Source organism: Trichechus manatus, unplaced genomic scaffold (genome assembly GCF_000243295.1).
Source record: "Trichechus manatus latirostris isolate Lorelei unplaced genomic scaffold, TriManLat1.0 scaffold00202, whole genome shotgun sequence".
In the NCBI taxonomy this organism is placed as follows: domain Eukaryota; kingdom Metazoa; phylum Chordata; class Mammalia; order Sirenia; family Trichechidae; genus Trichechus; species Trichechus manatus.
In genome coordinates, this window is record NW_004444138.1 from 696,361 (window position 1) to 708,607 (window position 12,247).

Here is a 12,247-nt window from a genome sequence, read left to right on the forward strand (position 1 = left end):
GAGGCTGGAAGAGTTTTAACGTGCCTAATAGTAAAAGCTTAGATTGCCTTGAAGAGATTGTTGGTGGAATTATGGATGTCAAAGACAATTCTGGTGAGGACTCAGAAGGAAGTAAGGAGAGCTGTCACACTAGAGACGGTGCAGATGGTGAGAAGCAGCAGCAGAAAAACAGCAGCAGCAGAACCAGGAAACCAGCGCAAAGCAGCGCTGAAGCCGACCCACAGAGCAAGAGAGCTGAGTGCCTTCTGGCTGAAGTTTACTGGCAGAGTGGGGTACCTCCAGGCAATTATCGGTAGAGCTAAAGAGTTTTGGAACACTTGCCCCAGCAGTGCAGGTGGGGCAGACATGGGCAGCGAAGCCCGAGGGGCCAATTGTCCAAGGAACCAGGAAGCAGAAGCCAAAGAGACAAGGAACACAGGAAGCCGAGCTGCCTCAGTCTCAAAGGGTGGAATCACCACTGAGATAGACTAGGAGAATGGGGCCGCCCGATGCTGAGAGAGCCGTTCCAGTGAGCCTGGAAGGCAGAGCTGAAGCCTAGTGCCAAGGGGCCTCCACTCAGAATCCAGAGGGTGTGGCCAACACCCAAAGTCTGGAGGGTAGGGCCACTGTGTAAATTGTCTCTGAGAACAGATGCTTATTTTCAAGCCTTGAGGGCTAATGTAATGGGTTCTGCTGACTTGCTTGGTGCCTTCTTTCCCTCCAATTTCTCCCATTTGTAATGGAAATGTCTAGCTTGTGCCTGATCCACCCTCGTACTTTGGAAGCAGATAACTTCTATTCTTGATTTCACAGATGAAGAGGAATTTTTTGGATTATGGACTTGGAGTTGATTTAAGACTTTTGCTGTGATATGATGGGATGAATGTGCTTTACATGTGGCAAGATTTTGGCAACACTTTTTGGGTGTAACTGAGACTAACTAGAAATTCATCAAACAATATCCATTTACCTTCCGGGCACAAAGATGGAATTATATTTCCCACCCTCCCTTGCAGTTAAGTGGGCCCATGTGACAGAATTCTGGCCAATGGAATGTGGGTAAGTGTCTTAGTCATCTAGTGCTGCTGTAACAGAAATATCGCAAGTGAATGGCTTTAACAAGCAGAAGTTTACTCTCTCACAGTCTAGCACGCTAGAAGTCCAAATTCAGGCCACTGGCTCCAGGGGAAAGCTTTCTCTGTCGGCTCTCGAGGAAGGTCCTTGTCATCAATCTTCCCCTGGAATAGGAGCTTCTCCGTGCAGGAACCCTGGGTCCAAAGGACACGCTCTGCTTCTAGTGCTGTTTTCTTGGTGGTATGAGGTCCCCTCATCTCTCTTCTGGCTTCTCTCTTTTATATCTCAAAAGAGATTGGCTCAAGACACAATCCAATCTTGTAGACTGACTCTTGCCTCATTAACATAACTGCCATCTATCCCACCTCATTAACATCATACAGGTAGGATTTACAACACATAGGAAAATCACATCAGCTGACAAAATGGTGGACAGTCACACAATACTGGGAATCATGACCTAGCCAAATTGATACACATATTTTTGGGGGACACCATTCAATACATGACAGTGAGCTATGTGACTGAGTTCTGGCCAATGGAAAGCGGGTGAGCCCATCTGACAGAGTTCTGACCAGTGGAATGTGCGTAAGCCATGCGACTGAGTTCTGCAAATGGAAAGTGGGTAAACCATGTGGCTGAGTTCTGGCCAACAGACTACAAGTGAGCCCATGTGACTGAGCTCTGGCCAATGGAAAGTGGGTGAACCATGGGGCTGAGTTCTGGCCAATAGATTACAGGTGAACCCATGTGACTCAGCTCTGGCAAATGTAAAGTGGGTGAACCATGGGGCTGAGTTCTGGTCAACAGAAAGCGGGTAGAAGCCTGCTGAAATGCTCTCATGCATAATCATCCATTCTCCGACTGACTGGCTGAATGGAAAGGCTTCTGTGGATGAGGAGAAGGGCAGAGGCTGGGTAGGAAGGCTGAGTAGGGTCCCTGAGTCTCTGCTCATAACAGAATCACTCAGGAAAGCCACTCCAACCAGCACACGTGCACTGGGCTGTTATGTGAGTGAGAAAGAAATTTCTATTTTGGTGGACCACTAAAATTTGGAGGCTTGTTAGAACAAGTACCCTCCCCTGACTAACACCCTGGAGCCAGGAAGAGCCTCGCCCAGTAATCTGAAGTCACCATGTAGAGAACTCAAGTCTCCACCAGTATTGCCATCCAGTTAGCATTACTAGGCCTTCCTTCACCTGTGACCCAACCCCACATTTTGTGGGATTCTCTGCTGAGTTCTCATGCATTCAGGGACTGCAAAGTTACAGGTGTCCACGAGGAGAGAGTTCTGAACATTTCTGTGACCTGGTACCAATGATGTTAGAGATTACATTTCTCAGAGTTCAAAGAAAAGTTCTAAATATCCCCAGTGAACACGGAAAAATAAGAAATTTGGAACTTTCTCTATTTTTAGTTGTGAACATATGCATCCCTGAAAAGTTAATTTAATACTGAAAGGGAATATTTCCATACTGAATTTCAATAAAGCAATATGCTGTTTTAGAATAAAATGAAAAGATCCGGTACATAAAGAATCTGTTAAAGTTGTATAATCTGTCACTGGGTTTCACTCAGATGCTCCTCTAGGTTGAAAGTTACAGATGGTTTGGCGAGATGTTTTTGTCACCTACTATGAAGGTACATCCTCAAGACTTCTGGGTCCAAAATGGGGTGTGGGGGATCGTAAGGATTAAGGACCTGAGACATATTAGCTTGAGAAAGAGAATCATGTATTTAAAACAAAAATAGTTAAATGTTTAACAAGTTAGGAGGTCTTGGGAATTCATCTGAGGAGAAATTTAAACCAAGAGAAAAATACAGTGACAACTTAGATGTAAAACTTTTGGTACAGACTAAAATCTAACCATGTGGGAAAACAATGGGCTTTGTGGATGATTTCTGAGAGGAAATCATTCTAAATATGTCTTTTGGGGTGACTGTTCCATAAAGAGGCATGCCTCACCCCCAGCACCGCCTGATGTATTCACCTTTCTTATTTGCTCCTAAAGATACAGAGTTAACTGATATTTGGGAAAATATGCAAAGTTTCTCTTTGGGTGTTGTTATGGAATAAATTGTGGCCCCCAAACTATGTGTTGGAATCCTAACCCCTATATCTGTGGATGTGATCCTGTTTGGGAATAGGGTTTTGTTATGTTAATTAGATTACACCTGAGATGGGTGAGACCTAAATCTAGTCATTTCTGACTCACAAAAAGAGCAGATTAGACACAGAAACATGTACACAAAGGGGAAGACAAATGCCATTTGAGGATCGTCTACAAGCCAAGGAACCAAGGAACGCCCGGGGCTATCAACAAAGAGGAAATCGACTCGACCAAGGCCCTGATTTGGACTTTGAGCCTCCAAAACTGTGAGAAAATACATTTCTGTTCCTTAAAGCTACCCACTTGTGGTATTTGTGTCACAGCAGCAGAAGGTCACTAAGACAGATGTCATGGATTAAATTGTGTCCCCCAAAAATGTCTGTCAACTTGGCTGCGTCAAGATTCCCAGTATTGTATAGTTGTATACCATTTTGCAATCTGATGTGATTTCCTTATGTATTGTAAATTCAATCACTACGATCTAATAAGATGGATTGGGGTAGTTATACTGATGAGGTGTACAAGATTGGATAGTGTCTTAATCCAATCTTTTTTGAGATATAAAAGAGAGAAGTGAGCAGAGACACATGGGAACTTCATACCACCAAGACCGCAGTGCTGGGAGCAGAGCACATCCTTTGGACCTGAGGTTCCTGCACTGAGATGCTCCCAGACCAAGGCAAAACTGATGCATCCCAAGGACCTTTCTCCAGAGCCAATAGAAAAGGCCTTCCCCTGGAGCTGACGCCCTGAATTTGGACTTGTAACCTACTAGACTGTGAGAGAATAAACTTGTCTTTGTTAAAGCCATCCCCTTGTGGTATTTCTGTTACAGCAGCACTAGATGACTAAGACAACAGGTGTCAACAAGTGAACAAAACTTGTAAAAATTGTACAGGATTTGGAACTATTTTATGATTTGGCATAATGTTATGGCTACTGACATTTTATAATTAATATTAGCATTTTTTAATTTCTATTTTATTTTATTTGTAGTGGGATGTTAAGTTTGATATTCCTGGCGGTCTCAAAGTTTCAGCAGAGGCCCACAGTCTAGAGAGAGATATTAAACTATGGAGGTAGATCGTGCTATGGGGTTGACCTCCAACCTGTCTGGTGAGCCTCAGCCCATCAGCCGTTTCAAGGGTCCAGAAAGGAGGCAAGAGATTGGCTGGAGAAGAGATGAGTAAGGAGAGGAGAAAGGGGAGATGCTGACCACAACTCTACTCCACACTGAGGTTGAAAGAGGCCAGAATTGAGGGAGACAAGAGCTTTAAACTGGATATGAGACTAAAGGTTTTGCTTAAGAAATGACTGGACTTTCCAATACCTGAAAATAGAGTTGTGCGTTAACAACAGCAAGTGAACAGAAAACTATGAGATGAACCTGAGATATCATTGGGAAGTAGAAGAAAATATTTCCTCTAAGCATGTGGGAAGAGGTAGTTGTAAGAAAATAATTAAGGTTTTACATGCACCTGAGTCCAGTTCATTCAATAAACTGCTCACATATATGTATCATGGGACTCTGGGACTCTAATCAATAAGAAAATGAGCACCATGTTTGTACACAAATAACATGCACCTTCCACATTTGTTTGCCAACTGCTCCCTCCCCCCATGAGGTATTTTCACAAGTGCTGCTATACCAATTTTTTTATATGTTGCTGTAAAAAATTAGTATAGAGCACTGACAAAAATACCTCGCAGGGGGATGGAGCAGTTGGCAAACATAGAAGGTACATGCTATTTCAGTAAAAATATGGCAGTACTGTTTATAAAAGGTTATATTGGCAAGAGTTTTATATTTCATTTTCCAAAAAGGGGTAAAGCATAGTCCCTTCTACCTAGGCCCTATTAGGCATATTATTTTTTTCCTAAGGCATTCAAAAACTTCTAGTCTAAAAGGCAAAGGATAGCAAAAGTGGAAATGCAAGATGGAACAGTGTTTAATATCACCATAGCATTGCTACAAATCTGGAATAGCTGAATTATTTTCTTGTTCCTCATATATCAATTTAAAAAAAAAAGTGGCTTTAAGTGAGCCAAAAGTATGAAGAGGAGAAACCTCCCAAATATACTTAACACTCATAAAGATGATGAAAATTATAGAGCAAAATGAGGGGAAAGAAAACAATCTCAGTGAATAAACGAAAAACATTAAAGCACATTTAAAAGAAAGAAAGTTATGATAGCAATATTTGTAAATGGATTAGCCATCAACACAGGAAGATGAGTGATGTACAGTGTCTTATGTACAATATCTTTCATCAAGGTGGAGGGAAATACATAAAATAGACATTAAAATGATTAACTATATGATCAGAATGAAAAGAAAAAAAGGTTGTTATCGACTTGATTCAGTTTGACTCATGGCGACTCCATGCGGATCAAAGTAGAACTGTGTTCCATAGTGTTTTCAATGGCTGATTTTTTGAACGTAGACTACCAGACCTTTCTTCCGCAGCACCTCTGGATGGACTAGAACCTTCTACCTTTCAGTTAGCAGCCAAGCACATAAACCATTTGCACCACCCAGGGACTCCACATAATCAGAACATAAAGAAAACATTAGAGAGATAGGAGAAGGGCGAGAGATTGAACTTTAGTCTCCTTTGAATCCTTGGATCCACAAGTGCCGTCACAGGAAGAATGTGTTCACAATAAGAACTTTTCTTGGATGATCAGAATGAATCTGAGAATATCACCAGCCATTTATTTAAAAAAAAAAAAAATTTATCAGGATTTTTGTCGTGTAAAACTTTAATCAAGTCTCATGCCTCACATACTCTAGACCTTGAAGTATAATTTACTTAATGCCACATGAAAAGCCAGTTTTGTTACAAATTGTAGTCTGAACACAGACAATGCTATTCTGCTATTCTTGATGATAAGGCCTTTTTATGCATAACATTCGAAAATGAAGACATTTCAAGATATAAAAATCACTTGCAAGTTTTCATGATATATGGGAAGATTTTCAACACAGGCAGTCCCCAGGTTACAAAGGAGATCCATTCCTAAGTCTATCTTTAAGTCAAATTTGTAGGTAAATCGGAACAGGTACATATAGTTCTTATTTAGCGTCAGTTAGTCAAATGTTTGTCTTAGTCTATAGCATACATTTTACCTTTCTGTGGAGCCCTGGTTGGCACAGTGGTAAAGAGCTTGACTGCTAACCAAAAGGTCAGCAGTTCGAATCCAGCAGCCACTTCTTAGAAACCCCACAGGGCAGCTCTACTCTGTCCTATAGGGTCGCTATGAGTCGGAAGCGACTGGAAGACAACAAGTTTGGTGGTATTGTTTTTTTGGTTTATGCATATTAAACACTTAAACACTTGCAAACCGCGAAATGTTTTCATGAGCATCACAAAGCAGTGTGTGGGTTCATTATTATGAACCAATGTATTTAACTCAAATTTTTAATACAATAGGCTTTAGGGCAGTCCATTCTTAACTAGGAGTTGCCCATAACCCAGTGACTGCCTGTAGCTGTGTTATATTTAGGTACCAAATGCTAAGCAGTGTTGCCTCATTTTAAAAATCTGTGAGAAATGCTTTTTACATGATTTGTCAAGAAGGCCAGAATAATGAACCTACCTTTATTTTAAAAGCCAGTCAAAGACTCCACTGATGAAGTGTGATAAACACCTATCAGGACTACAACTATTTGCCATTGAGTCAGTTCCAACTCATGCAAATCCCATGAGTCTCTGGGTGGTACAAACGGTTAACACACTTGGCTACTAACTGAAAGGCGGGGGGTTTGGGTTCACCCCGAGGTGCCTTAGAAGAAAGGCTTGGTGATTTACTTCCCAAAAAATCAGCCACTGAAAACCTTATGGAGCTCAGAGCTCAGTTCTACTCTGACACACACGGGGTCACCATGAGTTGGAGTCAACTCAATGGTAGCTGGTTATCAGAATTATAAATTTAAAAAAAAAAAAAAAAAAGCAAATAACTCCCAACAGTGGAGGTAAGCATCATCTGACATTGAAGCCACAAGCCATGCTGCTTGAAGCCTAGGAGGAGGTCAGGTCTGAAAACATCAGGAGTAAAGAAGGAAGCCCTATGTGGATACCCCCTCCATTTTATTTCTGGTCCCAGAATTCTAAAATCTGGCCGAAGCAGGAGGTTAGAGCAAGAGGACACCAGGAGCACTGGGCAGAGCCGCCTCCTGGTAAACCACGTGAGATGAAAGACTTTCTGCTTCCCAGCACTACACACACTTGGTAAAAAATAGATCCCCTGTCCTTGGGACCCTTTCCATTTCCAAGGACACAGGCCCAAAGCAGCATTAAAGTAAAGCCCAAAAAGCTAAAAATCTTAGAGGGGAAAAGGCTGTAATGACCAACATGATTTAGGTATTTAGATTGGGATCTGACTGAGCAACAACAGACTTAACCAAAAACCCAAAGAAAAATTTAACACCAACCTTAAATAACAGTAGAGTCAGGTAATATAACAAATGAAGTAAAATAACTGTTTACCCAGCATCTAAACCCAAGAAACATCCAAACAATAGAATCTGTCCAAAAGGATATAAAAATAATGTTTAAAAAAAAATTCCAATTTTCCATCATGCTGGCACTTGATAATGGTGGAGATGTTCAACAGCAAATGGCCCAATCCAAGCAATAAGGTCAGAGGCTATTTCACATTGTGAAAATTGCATAGATGTCCTGAACAAAGGGCATTTACTGCTAAGCAGAAGATAATCCTGTGAAAGGTAGATTTCCCTCCCGCCCCCCACCTCCCCAAAAAAGAATGGGGTAGCAGTATCAAGCAAATGACACTGATAGACTTTCCAAAGGAGCTTGGCACAGATGCTTGCCACAGATATTTCAGAAAAAAAATTGACATTCACCTGAGCAGCCTCCAGCTACTCACACTGCAGGCTCTGCCTCACCCCAGACAGCCCCCAAGAGCAAGAGCGAGGCCACTTCTGCCCAACACCGCACCCCTCCAAAGGCAATCGCTGCTCCAGAGCTTCCTATCGGCTTGGTTAAAACTGTCCAATCTGTATGGCGACCTAAGCCTGCCCAAGCCTGCTCAGACCGAACTTTATGCTTCACAGGTGCACCCACGTCCCCCTCCAATAAACCACCCCACTCCTAATCCTGACTCAACACCTGGGTTTAGGGAACCCCACTAACATGACCCTCCTAAAACCCCTGCTCGTGAAAAGTGACTTTCCAAGCCTTGATACTAAGATCCACTTTCTGTAAGCAAAGTTTCGTATGTTTCCAATTACCCACTATGTTATTTGGCCATTTCAAAGGAGATATCACAAATTTTAATCACAAATTTTAATCCTCAGCGAGTGAAATGACAAACTTTTTACTGTCACAAATTTTTTTTTAAATATATCATTATCGTCATTAGGACACAAAACAATTGGGGTTGTGCGCAACAGTATTTTTACATTTTCAGGTAAGTCTAGACACTTTTAGTTGACGCGAAAATAATAGTGGAGACTCAATAAATCCTTAAATCTATTTATATCATGTGTTAATATCAATTGAAAGGCTTTCTAAGATATATACTTATAATAATGTAAAATGTGTGAAAGAAAAAAATAAACCCCGTGTCATTTTTTTTTCCTATTCATAGCCACACTTCTTCACAAGGTATTATGATTCATGTCACTTAAGATTTATTTACTTGTGTATTTAATAAATATATAAATACTTATGTATTTAATGAATACATTTATTCAGGTTTGAAGAATTGAGCACTGGTCTTTTTAAATCCTTTTATTGGATATATGTGAATTTTCCTTGCCTAAATTCTCATAGAAGATTAAGGAACAAGAAGAACTGCATATTGTTTAAATTATTCACAAGATAAGAATACCTTCTTCCTTTGGGTCTGCCTGATGTCGTTGTTTGTTAACACTGTTTTATATACGATTATTTCTCTTGACATTCAAGTAAGACAGATAAAAAGTCGTTGCATTACCTGTTTTCTCATGATGAGACTCTATATTACCTTTGCAATGTGTAATAGGTAAATTTGACATATTTTTTTTCTTTTTTTACTAAAAAAATGATGGAAAGCAAGCATTTGAATTGAGGGCTTTTTCAGATAACTCACTTCATGAGAAATGTGACTTGTTTTTTGACTTGTCCTTTAGGGATACACTTTGGATTAGTGACAATTAAATATAAAGACATTTTAAACTTGGGTTTTAAAACAAAGGATATAGAAATCACATGGTTAGAAGTATGTATTTTGCCACTCTCAAATTCAGCTGGCTCACTAATAACACTACTGTAAAATTTTATAGGACTAATTTGAAGGTCCATATAAATTGGTGTTATTGTTTATTTTTGGATATTGATAAAATAGCAGTGAAAAAGTATGGTTAAAGTTTAATGCAAATGAAAAGTACTTTTAGGAAAATCCACAAAGAATCACTAAAAAATTAATAGCTATGCTTCAGTTAAATTTGTTTACTTTTTTAAAAGTACATTCTCAGAAGTAACATGTACTCTCGATTAAGCAAAACACAACCAGAATTTTAATCTAACCCTGGAATTTGATCCTCAAAATTAAAAAAAAAAAAAAAATTAAAAAAATGTTTCTCTGCTATTTACAGTTCCTGCTTTGGTATAAATCCTAACATCTGGATGCCAGAATCTGAGGAGCAAAACCCACAAAGACACATGTGCAATTTTATGGCTGCAAACCTGTTATTTTTTAGGGTAAAACCACTATGGTGCTTCTCCCCTCTTTTCTTACTCCACAGAAATCTTGAGGAGTGTTTTCCAAACATATCCAGGGTTAAGAAACAATATGTTCTATATCACAACCCAGCATATACACGCACACATGTATAACTAAAAGTTTTCCAAATTAATATTTTCCCTTTCTATATGTGATATGCTCTGACAGTTTCCACTCTATTCCATTCCATCTCATTTCCTTTTGTTTAAAATACTGACCTTGATCCACTAAGCAGACTTCACACCCCACAAATGGGTCATGACCTGTGGTTTGAAAACTAGCACTTGAGAGTCTTCCTATAAAAAGGTTGTCCCTCAGACCAGCATCACCAGCATCACCCGGGGACCTGGGAGAAACGCAGGCTCTTAAGACCCACCCTGGACCTGCTGGATCAGAATCTGCATTAACGAGATCCCGAGTGACTCATATGCACACTGAAGCTTGAGGAGATCTGCTCTAAAACACAAAACGAGGTCATTCACAACTGTTGTGTGAACTGCATTTAAATCAGGATGCCCGTTGCAATCGAGTCAATTCCAACTCATAGTGACCCTATAGGACAGAGCAGAACTGCCCCATAGGGTTTCCAAGGAACGGCTGGTGGATTCAAACTGCCGATCTTTTGATTAGCAGCCAAGCTCTTAACCACTGAACCATCAGGGATCCTTAAATCAAGATAGTGCTTCTAAACAATCTTTGCTCAAAGACGCTCCATCATTCCACTGAGTTCAAGAGGCAACACATTTTCTGGCAGGAAAGAAATGTGTAAATGAAAATACATTTTCAGTTTTATCAACTCATCCAATAGGCTTCCACTGCCAGCAGACAGGTTTCTAACCTGGGATCCCTGGGCCTCTGGAGAGATGGGGGAGTAGGCTGAGCTGACTTCAGTAGATTTGTGAGCCCCACATATTGCATATCAAAGTGTGTGTGTATGTGTACGCACATGTGCACACACATGCTTTTTCTGGGGAGAAAATTCATAGTGCTCACCGAAGTTCTAAAGAGATCCATGATTCAAAAAATGTTAAGACACACTGCCCTTGAGAACATGCTCTCTCTGCTATAAACTGGGTGTGTGGTCACAATCATAACCTTCAGAGGAGGTTAGAGAAGTGTAAAGAGTCAAGCAATAGAAGATCGGTTGATCATTGTGACCATTGCTTACTTCATTCATTCAACAAATATATATTAAGTATCTACTATTCACAAGGTAGAGGACATTGGTGGTTCAGTGGCAGAATTCTTGCCTTCTATGCAGGAGACCTGGGTTTGATTCCCAGCCAATGCACTCATGCACAGCCACCACCCATCTGTCCACTGGTGGCTTGCATGTTGCTATAATGCTGAACAGGTTTCAGCAGAGCTTCCAGACTAAGACAGCCTAAGAAGAAAGGCCTGGTGATCTACTTCCAAAAAGCAGCCAATGAAAACCATGGCTCACACCAGTTCAATCCACAACCAATCACGGGGATGGTGCAGGATGGTGCAACACTTCATTCCATTGTGCATGGAGTCGCCATGAGTTAGGGGTCGACTCAAGGGCAGCCAACAAACAACAAAATGTACAACGTACAATGGGAGGCATAAAAATGATATTATGACTCCTTTAAGTGACTTATCATCTAGCAAGGCAGATAAAACAGGCAAAAAAATAATCATGTGCATCCCCTCCTAAAATGGCAAGGAGCCGAATGACAAGATTTGGAGGATAGAAAGACAAAAGCAAGAAGGCCAGAAGAGCACAGAGCAAGAAATTAAGACATTCAGTTCACTGGCTAGTAAGGTACTAGGAGGAAGGGTTGAACACACCTTGATGGCAGCACCACCTGTTTCCAACCTCCATCTATTCTAACTGGTCTGTGCCCATCTAGTTGTCAAATATGTACCAGCCCTGCAGGGGACAAAAAAAAAAAAAAACTACTGCAAAGTTGTGCTGGAGTAGGAGGTGGGGCCAAGATGGTGGAGTAGTCAAACACTTCTTGTGGTCCCTCTTACAACAAAGACCCAAAACAACAAGTGAATCAATTATATATGACAATCTAGGAGCCCTGAACATCAAAGACAAAGTTGAGAAATCAGGCTGAGAGGCAGGCAGAAGGAGAGACGGTTCAGAAGCAGCAAGGAGTTGCCAGACCTGACCTAGCAGTAACCGGCACCCTGAAGGCTGGATCAGCTGGCACGAGTGGTGAGGCAAGCAGTGGTGCTCAGGATGCGTTTTCCACATCGGGAGAGACCGAGCCACAGAGTGTTGGCTCAAAACTCCAGAACCAGTGAGAAACGGTGCTCCATAGGCAACAGATAAATACGAGCATCTAAACTACCGCACAGATAAAAAAAAAAAAAAAAAACTC

At 40.9% G+C, this 12,247-nt stretch overlaps 1 non-coding gene across 1 annotated transcript; it reads left to right on the plus strand.

The window, feature by feature from the left end:
- Positions 1 to 11,113: 11,113 nt before the first annotated feature.
- Positions 11,114 to 11,184, plus strand: TRNAR-UCU (transfer RNA arginine (anticodon UCU)). Its single transcript has one exon. It is a non-coding gene; the product is annotated as a tRNA-Arg (tRNA).
- Positions 11,185 to 12,247: the final 1,063 nt, after the last annotated feature.